The 11,655-nt window shown below is 34.5% G+C and overlaps 1 long non-coding RNA gene and 1 pseudogene across 2 annotated transcripts in view; both read left to right on the top strand.

Moving 5' to 3' along the window:
• The first annotated feature begins 275 nt into the window (after window positions 1-275).
• Window positions 276-11,655, top strand: part of LOC145557688 (putative RNA-dependent RNA polymerase 5) — a 37,259-nt pseudogene continuing 25,879 nt past the window's right edge. Inside the window, exon 1 of the transcript XR_014092312.1 lies at window positions 276-338. The product of XR_014092312.1 is annotated as a putative RNA-dependent RNA polymerase 5 (transcript). The remainder of the gene's footprint in view (window positions 339-11,655) is intronic.
• LOC145559829 (uncharacterized) lies at window positions 5,250-11,329 on the top strand. The gene is made up of 4 exons (XR_014092979.1): window positions 5,250-5,480; window positions 5,568-5,645; window positions 5,738-5,789; window positions 11,227-11,329. It is a non-coding gene; the product is annotated as an uncharacterized LOC145559829 (long non-coding RNA).

The following is an 11,655-nucleotide window of genomic DNA, read 5'->3' as shown; positions in this document are numbered from 1 at the left end:
TCGTTACAATGCATACTTTCATATTACAAAATTTCCTATGATTATACTAACATTTAATTAGATAAATTAATGTTCAAAGTAGTGTCTCGACATGCATATTTGATCAATTTGTAACACTTATTAAACACACGGAGGGAGTATATAAAGTTAACCCAATTCGTTCGTTTGATTGTAGTATACTGCGACAATTTAAATAGTTTATTATGACTTTATGAGTTCTAGCTATTTACAGTTTGCTAATAGTTATTTAATGCGTAGTGCTACCCCTAGTTTGAAATCCTGGATCCGCCACTGATGTTTATTGTCATGTTGATGGACAAGGAAATTGCCGCTTCAAGGTTCTTACTTATCCTTGTTACTGTACAACTTTTTACTTCTTCCATTATTACCTCCTTTCACCTTCTTTTCCAATTTATACGTGTAAATTTCTAAATATCAACTAGTTTTTAGGGTTGGGCGATGCCCATGATCAAATTATTACATAGAAGTATAGACCTGATCATTAATATATATATATATTGTAATTTATGATCAATTTTCTTGTAATTAATTTGTTGCTCATACTCTCATTTGCTACATATTTATATTTCACAAAGCAAAAACTAATTAGTGCCCTCGGATTTCTAAATAAGAACAACATTTAATGCATCGCCTTTCTCACATTTATTGCTCATATATCAAATAAGGGCATGTTCTCTTACGTTGAAATTCAGCTCAGTTCAGCTCAGCTCCTAATTTCCTTCTCTTATAAAATATTCATTTCAATTCAGCTCAATTCAATTTAGTTCAGTTCAGCTGAATTCAGTCAATGAGAACAAACCCTAAGTAGTATTGTTTATTGTCCCCAAAAAATATGCTAGTAATTGAGTACTATGTGAATACTGAGTAATTCCAAGTTTCTCTTCTTGTTTGCGTAAAAAAAAAATTTCTTCTTGATAAACATGATAAGTATCTCAAAGGGATGTTTTTGTCATTTTGGGTATGTAAGTGGGGCTAATTATGTAAATTGTTCTTAAACTGGCATTCTTTTCCTCTGTCCGTTCTCCTTCTTCCCTCCATCTGTTCTCCATTCTCTCACCTACTTTAATGAGATTCAATGGAGAAATCAGAATACATGAACATCTTCGATGAAGGTAAAAGTCGAATCTTTCCCTAAAGGGTTAACCAAGCCCTAATTTCTCTATTTTTATTAGGGTTTTTCGTTTGATTCGGTGGTGAAGCCGCCGAAAAGGTATGGAGGTTGAAGAAAATAGGGGACGACGAAGATGATGGTGGTTTATGAGCAACACGATGATGGTGGTTTATGGTTGATAGTGGTTTAATGGAGTACACTGGTGATTTGGTGAAGGTGAGGGGACAAAAGATTAGAAACAAAAAAGTACAAAAAATAAAATAAAATATTAAAAAAGTTACTTTTATTTACCAATATGCCATTTTGAGATACAATGATATTTATTAATATGAGAAATTGGGGATTACCCGTGAATACTAACCAATAAATTACTGCCATAACTTTCATTAAATAACAGAAGATAGAAAGCCAATTTATTTTACACGTATATCAGTATATCACTCTAGTTCTTTCAATTGTCATAAAACAAAAACAAAAACAAAAAGACTATCAACACAACAAAAAGGTAATATACTCCGTAGTATAAGCAAATAAAAACGTAAAGTTCCAATAATATTGGACATTGACTATCGACAAAACAAAAAGGGTAATTATGTAAGCAATTCACTCTAGCATATAGAAAATAAAGAAGATATCGTTGAAAGAGGTTACAGTATATTATTTCTTGAATATTGGCAGCATATTATAGTCAAGAATATATACTATTTGGCAACTAAAGTAATTCTAGGAGAAAATTACGAAAGAAATACAACTAAATTCTAGAGCTAATTTAACTATGGAATGAATATTAACCAAATACGATGCAAGTAATTGTGATAGATAAGGATGACTTTGAAATATAATGGCTACCCAATAATAGTTGGGTAGATAAGGATGACTAAGGTTAATAAGTCAATCCCTATCATAGCATGCATGTAGTTTATGAATCAGGAGCAAAGCCAGGATTTTCAAATCCCGGGGGCCGGACTTATTAGACAAAAGATTGATGGAAAAAATTAAAGTGTACTAATATTTTATTGTCACAAAAAAAACGTTACTCGATGATTTTTCATAGAAGCAAAATCATGAATCAAAGATTAAACATTAAAATCTACGACAATCTCTTTTTCTATGTATACAATCAAAACATCTCTAAGAAAATCATATTCCTTTTTACTCCTTAGTTGAATTTTGACGATATTCATTGCAGAAATGACCCTCTTGTTGAATATTAACTTTTTGTAAAAAGAAATTTGCCTTTGAAGTGGAACCCTCTTGTTGATTATTAACTTTTTTGTACAAAAAAAATCTAGTGTTTTTTATTTCATGATTTAATCTATATCAATACAAAAATTACAATTCTCAAATTAAGTAGAATATAACCGTAAAATTTGGTCCTAAATGTCCATTCAATAAATTAAAAATTACCCAAAATTATTAAGTAAATAAACATATTAAGCAAGTAAACAATTAAACCTAGCCCACTTGAAAAAATAAAACATTACCCAACCAACATGACAAGGTATATTTATTGTTATAATTGTGTCTTGAATATTATACTCCCTCCGTCCCCGATTGATAGTTACTTTAGCCATTTTTGGTGACTCAAAATGTTAGTCACATTTGCTTTTTTCAAGTACCATTAATATTATTTTTTTACCAAAATTCTCTAACATTTGCAAAAATATTTGTGCAAATTTAACTTTTCCATGTAAATTTTACTTTCCTATGCATGTACTTTAATTATTTTCTCTCTCTACTTTTTGCATACCCAATGTAAATTTACTTTTTCAATGTACTTCCTTTATTTCTCCTTAATTCCCGTGATTTTTTAGCAAAAATGACTATTAATGGGGGACTGAGGGAGTATATACTAATTTTACTGGGGGCCATAAACTATAATATATGGGCAGCCCTTTGCCCTTGTTATGAATTGTTGGATTCTTTAGCTCTCTTCGTTATCTCGTAATAGTACTATATAGTGCTAGCATAATTTTTATTTTTATTAAATTTACTTAAAAAAAAAATTGTGTCTAATATTTTATTTTCTGATTTTCTAGTAGCAAAATGTTTTATTGAATGAATGGATGAACCTTCATCAAATAAATAAATAGTTCTTGTAAAAAAAAAAAAAAAAGAAATAGCAATGTGTGGTTCCTACACCCATGATACCCCTGCATTTTGAATTTCAAATTTCAAATTTTAAAATTTTAAATTTTAATTTCTTTTTCAAAATCTTATTATCCAAAATACTATATTTAGTTACCTTTCTTTAAAAAAAAAATCATATTTTTTCACCAATTTTTTTTTTTAAATTAATAATAATATTTATTTTAATGATTATTTTGTGTACTTTTTATGAGACTCTTTATATGACTATATAATGTTCTTTATATATAAAAAAAATTATTCTCTAAAATTATTTCACCAAAAAATAACTTAAGATTAAATTTCAAAATTTAAATTTATAAATTTCATTTTAAATATTTAATTTTTAATTTTTTTATAATTTCATTCATATTTTTCACCTTTAATATATATAGTTACAATATTTATTTTAGGGTTGGTATATATTATTTTTTTGTGATGTTCTATATGTGATTTAATAATGTTTTCTATTGGAAAACATGATGTACTTTATAGTTGTTTATAATGTACAATTATTTTTTAAAATTATATCTTTTTCCTTATGTCCATAATTATATCATATAATGATTTTTATTAGATTTTTTGATAGTTTTTTTTTAAATGTCCACGTTTTTTTATTGTAATTGCAATGTACTTTTATCGTCACATAATGTTCATTGCTTATAATTATTCTGAAATGTTCTTTGAATTTTATCTTTGGATCGTGGTAGGTATATAAATAAGTTATGTTCATTACATATTATTATCATGTTCTTTAATAATAGGAAAAATGGAAAAGAAAAATCCAACCTTTCAACTTTTTCCTTACAAAAATCCAACCTTTTGATTATTCCTCAAAAATCCAACCTTTATACCTCTCCTTCTCCAACAGATCCATTTAACCTTTAACCTGTTTAACAGGTTAAAAAGAATATATATTTTTTTTATTTTATCACTTTCCTTTATCACTCCTCCTCTTTCTCTCTCCTCTCTCCTAAAAACGGAAAACACCACATAAGCTACGCCGGCGCCACCAATTTCGCCACCACACAACAACCAACCTTGCAGCCCCTGCTCGCCTCCCCACCTCGCCACCTCTATTGTACTTCCGGCAAGCATGCACCAAAAAAAACCCACGAGTTTTTCCAGAAAATTTAAAGACCACAAAACAAATTGAACCCATCTCTCTGTTTTTTGAACCCACAATTTCCAGCGAGAACTAATTTGTGCTCAATTTGGAAGTGGATTTTGTGGGTTCGTAGGAGGTGGTGGTTTTTGTGGGATTTCGTGGGTGTGTAGGTGGTGGTTTTTATGGGTTTTGTGGGTTCGTGGTAGGCGGTGGTTTTTGTGGGATTTCGTGGGTTCGTGGGTGTGGTGGTTGTTTGGTGATTGTGGCTGGCGAAGTGGTGATTACGGGTGGCGAATGGGTGCTGCAAATGACGGTTGAGGTTGGTGGTAATGGTGGACATTTGGTGTTGTGGGCTGTGAGTGGCTTGTGCGGGTGTTATGGGTGGGTTCACTACTACAAAACTTGAAAAAGTGACCCCCAATTACAGACCTGTTATTTGACTAACGGGTTTGTTTGATATAAGAGATCCAATATCAATTATAACGGGTCTCTTATATGTGGGAGGAAAAAATCACTACTAGAAATAGGCTAAATTGCGACGGAATGCTTACGACGGACATGTTTTTCCGTCGTTAAGGTGGATATTTTCGACGGAAAACATTTCGTCGCAATTTAGCGACGGAAAATTTCGATTACGAGGCATTTTCCCTCGTAAAATTTACGACGGAATTTATTTCCGTCGTAATTTAAAACTTGCGACGGAATATTCCGTCGTAAAGTGTTTTGCGACGGAATATTCCGTCGTAAGTTTTAAATTACGACGGAAATAAATTCCGTCGTAAAGTTTACTGTCATTTTTTGAAAATTAAAATTGCGACCTTGCCCTAAAAAAAGGGGGAAATAATTGAAACGCAGAGAGAGAACTGAAGCAGCGCGAGGAGAGAGAGAAGGAGAGAGGAGAAAGAGAACGGCGACGGTGGTTTCCCTTTACGCCGGCGACGCCTGCAGACGACGCACATCAGCCGCCGAGAAAGAGAACGGGAAACAGAGAGGAGAAAAAGAACGGGAAAGAAAGAGAGAGGAGAAAGAGAACGGGAAAGAGAAAGATAAGGAGGAAGGGAGGAAGGGAGAGCTGTCGAGCCCTGGTGGTTTCCGGCGAGCCGCCGCGTCTAGGTAAGTGTGTGCAATTGTCAATTAATTTTTTTTATTTTTTTTTGCAAAAAAACTACCAACGGCTAACATATAACCACCACAACGCAGCCGCACCTCCGTCCCCTAGCCGTGACTGAACCCACCGACCCTTGGTTGTTTCCGGCGACGCCCCACCTCCGCCTGACAGTAAGTTGCCTTTGCTTTCCCCCCTTTTTTTTCAATTTAATTTTGTTTACTTATAAACCCTTAATTATTTTTTTTTTTTTATTTTGTTGTAGGATTTGTACAATTTTGTTGGTTTAATTGTTAAAAAGAAGTGCAGATCTAAAGGTTAGTTACATTACAAACCCTAATATAATGTATATGTGTATCTTACTTTGGTTGTTAGATATTCAATAACTTTTAGTTTGGTTAACTTTTAGTTTGGTTAATTTAGTGACATTGGTGATATACATTGAAGTTTACCACTCATATGCTGCTGAAATTCCAGGAGGAGAGGAAGCTTAGTCATTATATGCAGAATTCTCACCCTTATGCTGCTTTCAACAACTCTGCTTCTGCTATCTTTTGCTTTGTGTTACAGTTTCTGTTTGTAGCTTATATTTGCTGTATTAGGGAGTACTTTGAAAGTTTGGAGTGGTATTATATACCCTCTGCTTTCCTTTTGTTTGATCTGCTGGACAATATCAGCAATCATCATCCTTTTGTACTGATGATCTACTTCATCAGTTTTACTATGATATAATATAAATATGCTCCCCTTTGTGCTAAAAAAAAATTAATTGCTCCCTTCTCTTTAAAAAAACAATATAATGTTAGTTTGGTTTAGTTTAGTTTAACATAATGTAGTTTAGTTAAGTTTATGTTAATATAATGTGTTTTAGTTTAATTTATTTTAATATAAAGTACCTTATTGTAGTTTCGTTTTTTTAGAAATATGTTAGTTTAATTTAATATATAAAACGGTAGTTTGGTTTGGTTTAGTTTAATATAATATATTAGTTTACTTTGGTTTGGTTTGATTTGGTTTATATTAATAGTATGGTGTTATGATATGTTTCTCTTGTTTAGTTTAATCTTGATATATTTTTTTAATATTATGTATGTTAGTTAAGTATATATATTTTTAAATAAATCTTATAATTAATTAATTGCTCCCTTGATCTTTAAAATAAACAATGTTAGTTTGGTTTAGTTTAGTTTAACATAATGTAGTTTAGTTAATATTATCTTAATATAATGTGTTGTAGTTTAATTTATTTTAATATAAAGTATCTTAATTTAGTTTAGTTTTTTTTAGAAATATGTTAGTTTAATTTAATATATAAAACGGTAGTTTGGTTTGGTTTAGTTTAATATGATATATTAGTTTACTTTGGTTTGGTTTGATTTGTTTCTCTTGTTTAGTTTAATCTTGATATATTTGTTTAATATTATGTATGTATAGTTAAGTATATATATTTTTTTAAAAATCATTTGCATAATCATATGCCTAGATACCCGTTCAAGGCATACACATTAGGAGTATGTCTTGAATAGTCCCCGGTTGGGACTGTCCTTGTACGTTTATTCTCACTTAGGTGGTGAATGTATTCCTTTGTTTTAATTCTAAGGAAGATCCTTGCTTGTCATTTCTCTACAATGTTCTCTAGGTACATATATAGGTGTTTCTAATCGCCTACATTGTGTATCGGGGAACTGTAGGGAGATGCTGCCGGATTTTCCATAGAATTGAAATTCTGGCATACATTTACTAGTGAGATTGAACGTACAAGGATGGGTTAGGTTGGAGTGATAAGGACCCTTGGAAATCATTTCTCTTCTCATTTGCATTTCCATAACAGTTTGATCTATAATGAATATATATTGTGCTTTATGACTAATGTGATTAATGGCATATGTGTTAGTTGTGTAGAACTTGTAATCATGAAACGAAAAGAACGTAGCTGGATGTACGAAAGGAAGGTTGGGAATTCTATTAATCCTGAGTTCTTGAAGGGGGTAGATGAATTCCTTAAATATGTGGAAGATCATCCCGAGAGTAGCAACCCGAATGAAGTTAGGTGTCCATGTTTTAAATGCAAAAACAAACGTCTCTGAGATCCAGATACGGTCAAACTTCATTTGTATCGCAGCGGTTTTTTACCTAATTACTACGAGTGGATGTGTCATGGGGAAGGGTTTCCAGGAACTCGTAGAAGGGAGTCAAATGAATATCGTGAAATGGTTTTGGATGCCTTTGGTCAGTCTCAAGATCAAGGCCATTCCGAAGAGCCACCTGTTTCATTAGAGGAGGAGCCTAATGCACAAGCCAAGCCATTTTTTGATTTGTTAAGGGATCTGAACAACCGTTATACGAAGGGAGTTCATTGTTTGTGTTAGAGATGGCTTCTAGAATCACTAGCCTAAAGTGTGAGTATAATTTGCCGCACAGATGTGTTGATGGATTTGCTTCTTTGGTTAATGAAGCGATTCCTAACAACAACCACATGGCCGAGACATTCTATGAGGTCAAGAAAATTGTTAAGGGGTTAGAGCTGCCCCATGAAAAGATTCATGCATGCCCGAAAGGATGTATGTTGTTTTGGAAAGATGATGCTCAATTATCTACATGTAGGGTGTGTGGCAGCGACCGATACAAGAAGACTTCTAAAGGTAGCTTAGTGCCTTTGAATGTTCTATTTTATTTCCCTATCACACCTAGGTTGCAAAGGCTTTTTGCAACTAAAAACATTTCTGAGGAAATGACATGGCATGCTAAAAATCCTCGAGTTCAAGGCACAATGGCACACCCTAGCGATAGTGAAGCGTGGAAACACCTAGATAGTTGCTTTCCTGAGTTTGCCTCTGAACCTTGTAATGTTCGACTTGGCCTATGTACGGATGGATTTGCTCCACATGGTCAGTTTGGGGGACAGTATTCATGTTGGCCTGTCATTTTGACCCCTTATAACTTGCCTCCATCAATGTGTATGAAAAGACAGTTCATGTTTCTTTCGTTACTCGTTCCTGGTCCTAAAAACCCTAAGGGCAACTTGGATGTTTACATGCAGCCGCTCATACACGAGTTGAAACAGTTGTGGGAAGTTGGGGCAAATACTTACGATATTTCGAGAAAACAAAATTTCAATCTTTGAGCAGCCATCCTATGGACCGTTAGTGACTTCCCGGCTTATGGTATGTTATCTGGTTGGACCACAGCCGGTAAGAAGGCTTGTCCATATTGCATGGAGAAAAGCAAAGCATTTTGGCTCGAAAATGGTGGTAAGGTTTCTTGGTTTGACTGCTATCGTCAATTCCTTCCGACAAATCATCCTTTTCGAAATAGTAAAAATGCATTTTGTAAAAACAAAGTCGAAAAAGGTTCACCACCTCACATCATGTCAGGAGAGGAACTTTGGGAATGTGTGAAAAACCTCCCGAAAGCAACAGATGGCCCCGAGGCACTGAAACGTCTCAAGAATGCAAAAAAAGGGTGGTTCAAGCAAAGCACTCTATGGGACCTTCCATATTGGAAACATCTGCTTGTTCGTCACAACTTAGATGTCATGCACGTTGAAAAAAACTTTTTTGATCAGTTGATTCACACTATAATGGACGTGAAAAAGCTATCTTGTGACACGCCATCAGCTCGGAATGACATTGCTAAATACTGTAAACGGCCCCAGCTACATCTTCAAGAGGATGATAGAGGAAAAGAATTCATGCCAAAGGCTCCATTTGCTCTTGACAAGGCTCAGAGAAAGGTTTTGTGTGAGTGGGTCAAACAGCTGCGGTTTTCTGATGGTTACGCTTCCAATTTGAGCCGATGCGTAGATTTGCAATCAGGTAAGTTACATGGAATGAAAAGTCATGATTGTCACGTGTTCATGGAGAGGTTGTTGCCCACTGCTTTGAGAGAATCGCTCCCTACCCATATATGGAATGCAATTACAGAGATAAGCCAATTCTTTCGCGATTTATGTTGCTACACAATTACAGTGCAAGCTTGAGAAGGTTGAGAAAAAAACATAGCTGAGATCCTGTGCAAGCTTGAGAAGGTTTCCCCCCCCCCATCTTTCTTCAACTCCATGGAGCATTTACCAATTCATTTGCCATATGAGGGCAAGTTATGTGGACCTGTTCAATATCGGTGGATGTATCATTTCGAAAGGTAAATCAAAGGTCCTTTCTCAACTCTTACTTTCATCTCTTTCATTGATTTCCGTTACTTATACTTCTACGGATACATAAACATAATTACAGGTTCCTCAATCACCTGAAACGAAAAATTGGTAATAAGGCTCGTGTTGAAGGTTCCATATGCAACGCTTATCTCACTGAAGAGATATCAAACTTCTGCTCCAATTACTTCAGCCCTCAGTTGACACAAAAACACGAGATCTAGGTCGAAATGTGAATGCTAATGTGGAATCCCCGGCTGACAACGATGAAATCCCAGAGCTGTTCACGGTGGATAAGGGTCGTGTGTCAAATTTGGGTAAAACTCGGTATTTAGATGACAAGGAACTCGAACGTGCTCATTTGTTCGTTTTAAGAAATACTGGCATTCTTGGTGAATACGAAAGGTATATATGTTTACGATAAACTTTTGAAAATCCCTTAAATTTAATATAATTGCTGCAATGATTAACCATGTGTCATTAATCTATTAGGCAGTTTGAGGACTACATTCTTAGTACTCGAACTTATTTGCGTCGAAAAGATGTCATGGAGAAATGCGAAAGTGAATTCCCTGATTGGTTTCATCACAAGGTGATAATACTTTTCGAACATTGCATCTCGATTAATTTGTGATAATATAATATAATATATTTCATTTCAATTAGTGTGACGCTTGTATTCGTAACGGTTATAGGTGAGAGAACAAAAACCAAGTTCCGATGTGTTGCGAGCATTGTCTATGAGGCCTTTCAAGCGTGTTCGAACTTGGAACCAGATATTTGTCGGTGGCTTTAATTTCCACACACAGTCCTATGGCAAACACAAATCTACGATGAATTACGGGGTGTGTGTCTCAAGTGAGGACGGTGGAGAGTACTTTGGCATTTTAAACGACATAATTGAACTTGTCTACACCGGTCCCGAAAAAGAGTACAAGACTATTTTGTTTAGTTGTAGTTGGATGGATTGTGGTAAAGGAATGAACATTCATGAACAATACAAGCTTGTCGAAGTAAATCATACTAAGAAGTATCCCAAGTATGATCCATTTGTCTTATATTACCAAGTGTCTCAAGTGTATTATGCATCTTACCCTAGCTTTAAACGTGATCGGGTTCAATGGTGGGCCGTATTTAGAACTCAAGCAAGGTCGATGATTGATGCTCTGGTGGATTTAGAGTTTTTGCAGGGTCCTTCATCACAAGTACATGCAACGCTTTGTCCACCAAATGAAATTCCAGACTATGAACTTGATAGTGATGATGATGATGACGATGGCTTTATTATCTCAAGCGATGAAGAAGAAGAAGAAAGCATTGGCTCCAGTGACAGTGACGAAGAAGAGGACATCGATGTATTTTTAGATGACACTAGTGATAGTAATAATGATAGTGATAATGATAGTGGTAGTAGTGATAAGAGTAATGAAGAGGAGAATATGTAGTTACTCCTTTAACTATTGTCTTCGAATGTTTAGTTTTTAATGACTAATCGGACTTGTAATATTGCATTACATTTTTGGTCTCATTTTATTATTTTAATGTCTTATGGATCTAATTTATGAATTTACAATGTGCGATTATGGTACTAACAACTTTTTCAGGTGGTCATCATGGGAGGAGGAAATAAAGGAGAAACGTCCAAGAGGAGAAAGTCTAAGGGGAAATCTCCGGTTGTACGTGTTGACGAGGATGAGTCAATGGAGGAAGAGGAGGCACATAATTTGGGGGCCTCTCAAGAAATCGTCAGGAATGTACAAGGGCAACAGGAGCAACAGCAGCATTAGGAACAGGAGCTACAGGACCCGCATCCTAATGACTTGCTAGAGTTGGACCCTTCCACACTTTGGTGCGTATGTATTTGTATAATGAAATATCCTTAAATTCGTATTTACTTTGATAAAGTGAATTTGTATTACTTTAACCATGTTTTGTTCACTTTTTGTTGATTATCTACTTACATGAATGTCTATCCTTTATTATAGGTTTGATGATATCCCGGTGAAGAATGTGCTCTCCGACTCGCTAACCGG

Source organism: Chenopodium album, chromosome 9, assembly GCF_948465745.1.
Source record: "Chenopodium album chromosome 9, dcCheAlbu1.1, whole genome shotgun sequence".
NCBI lineage: Eukaryota > Viridiplantae > Streptophyta > Magnoliopsida > Caryophyllales > Amaranthaceae > Chenopodium > Chenopodium album.
The sequence above is the reverse complement of the archived record's forward strand: the minus strand, read 5'-3'. Positions and strand labels throughout refer to the sequence as shown.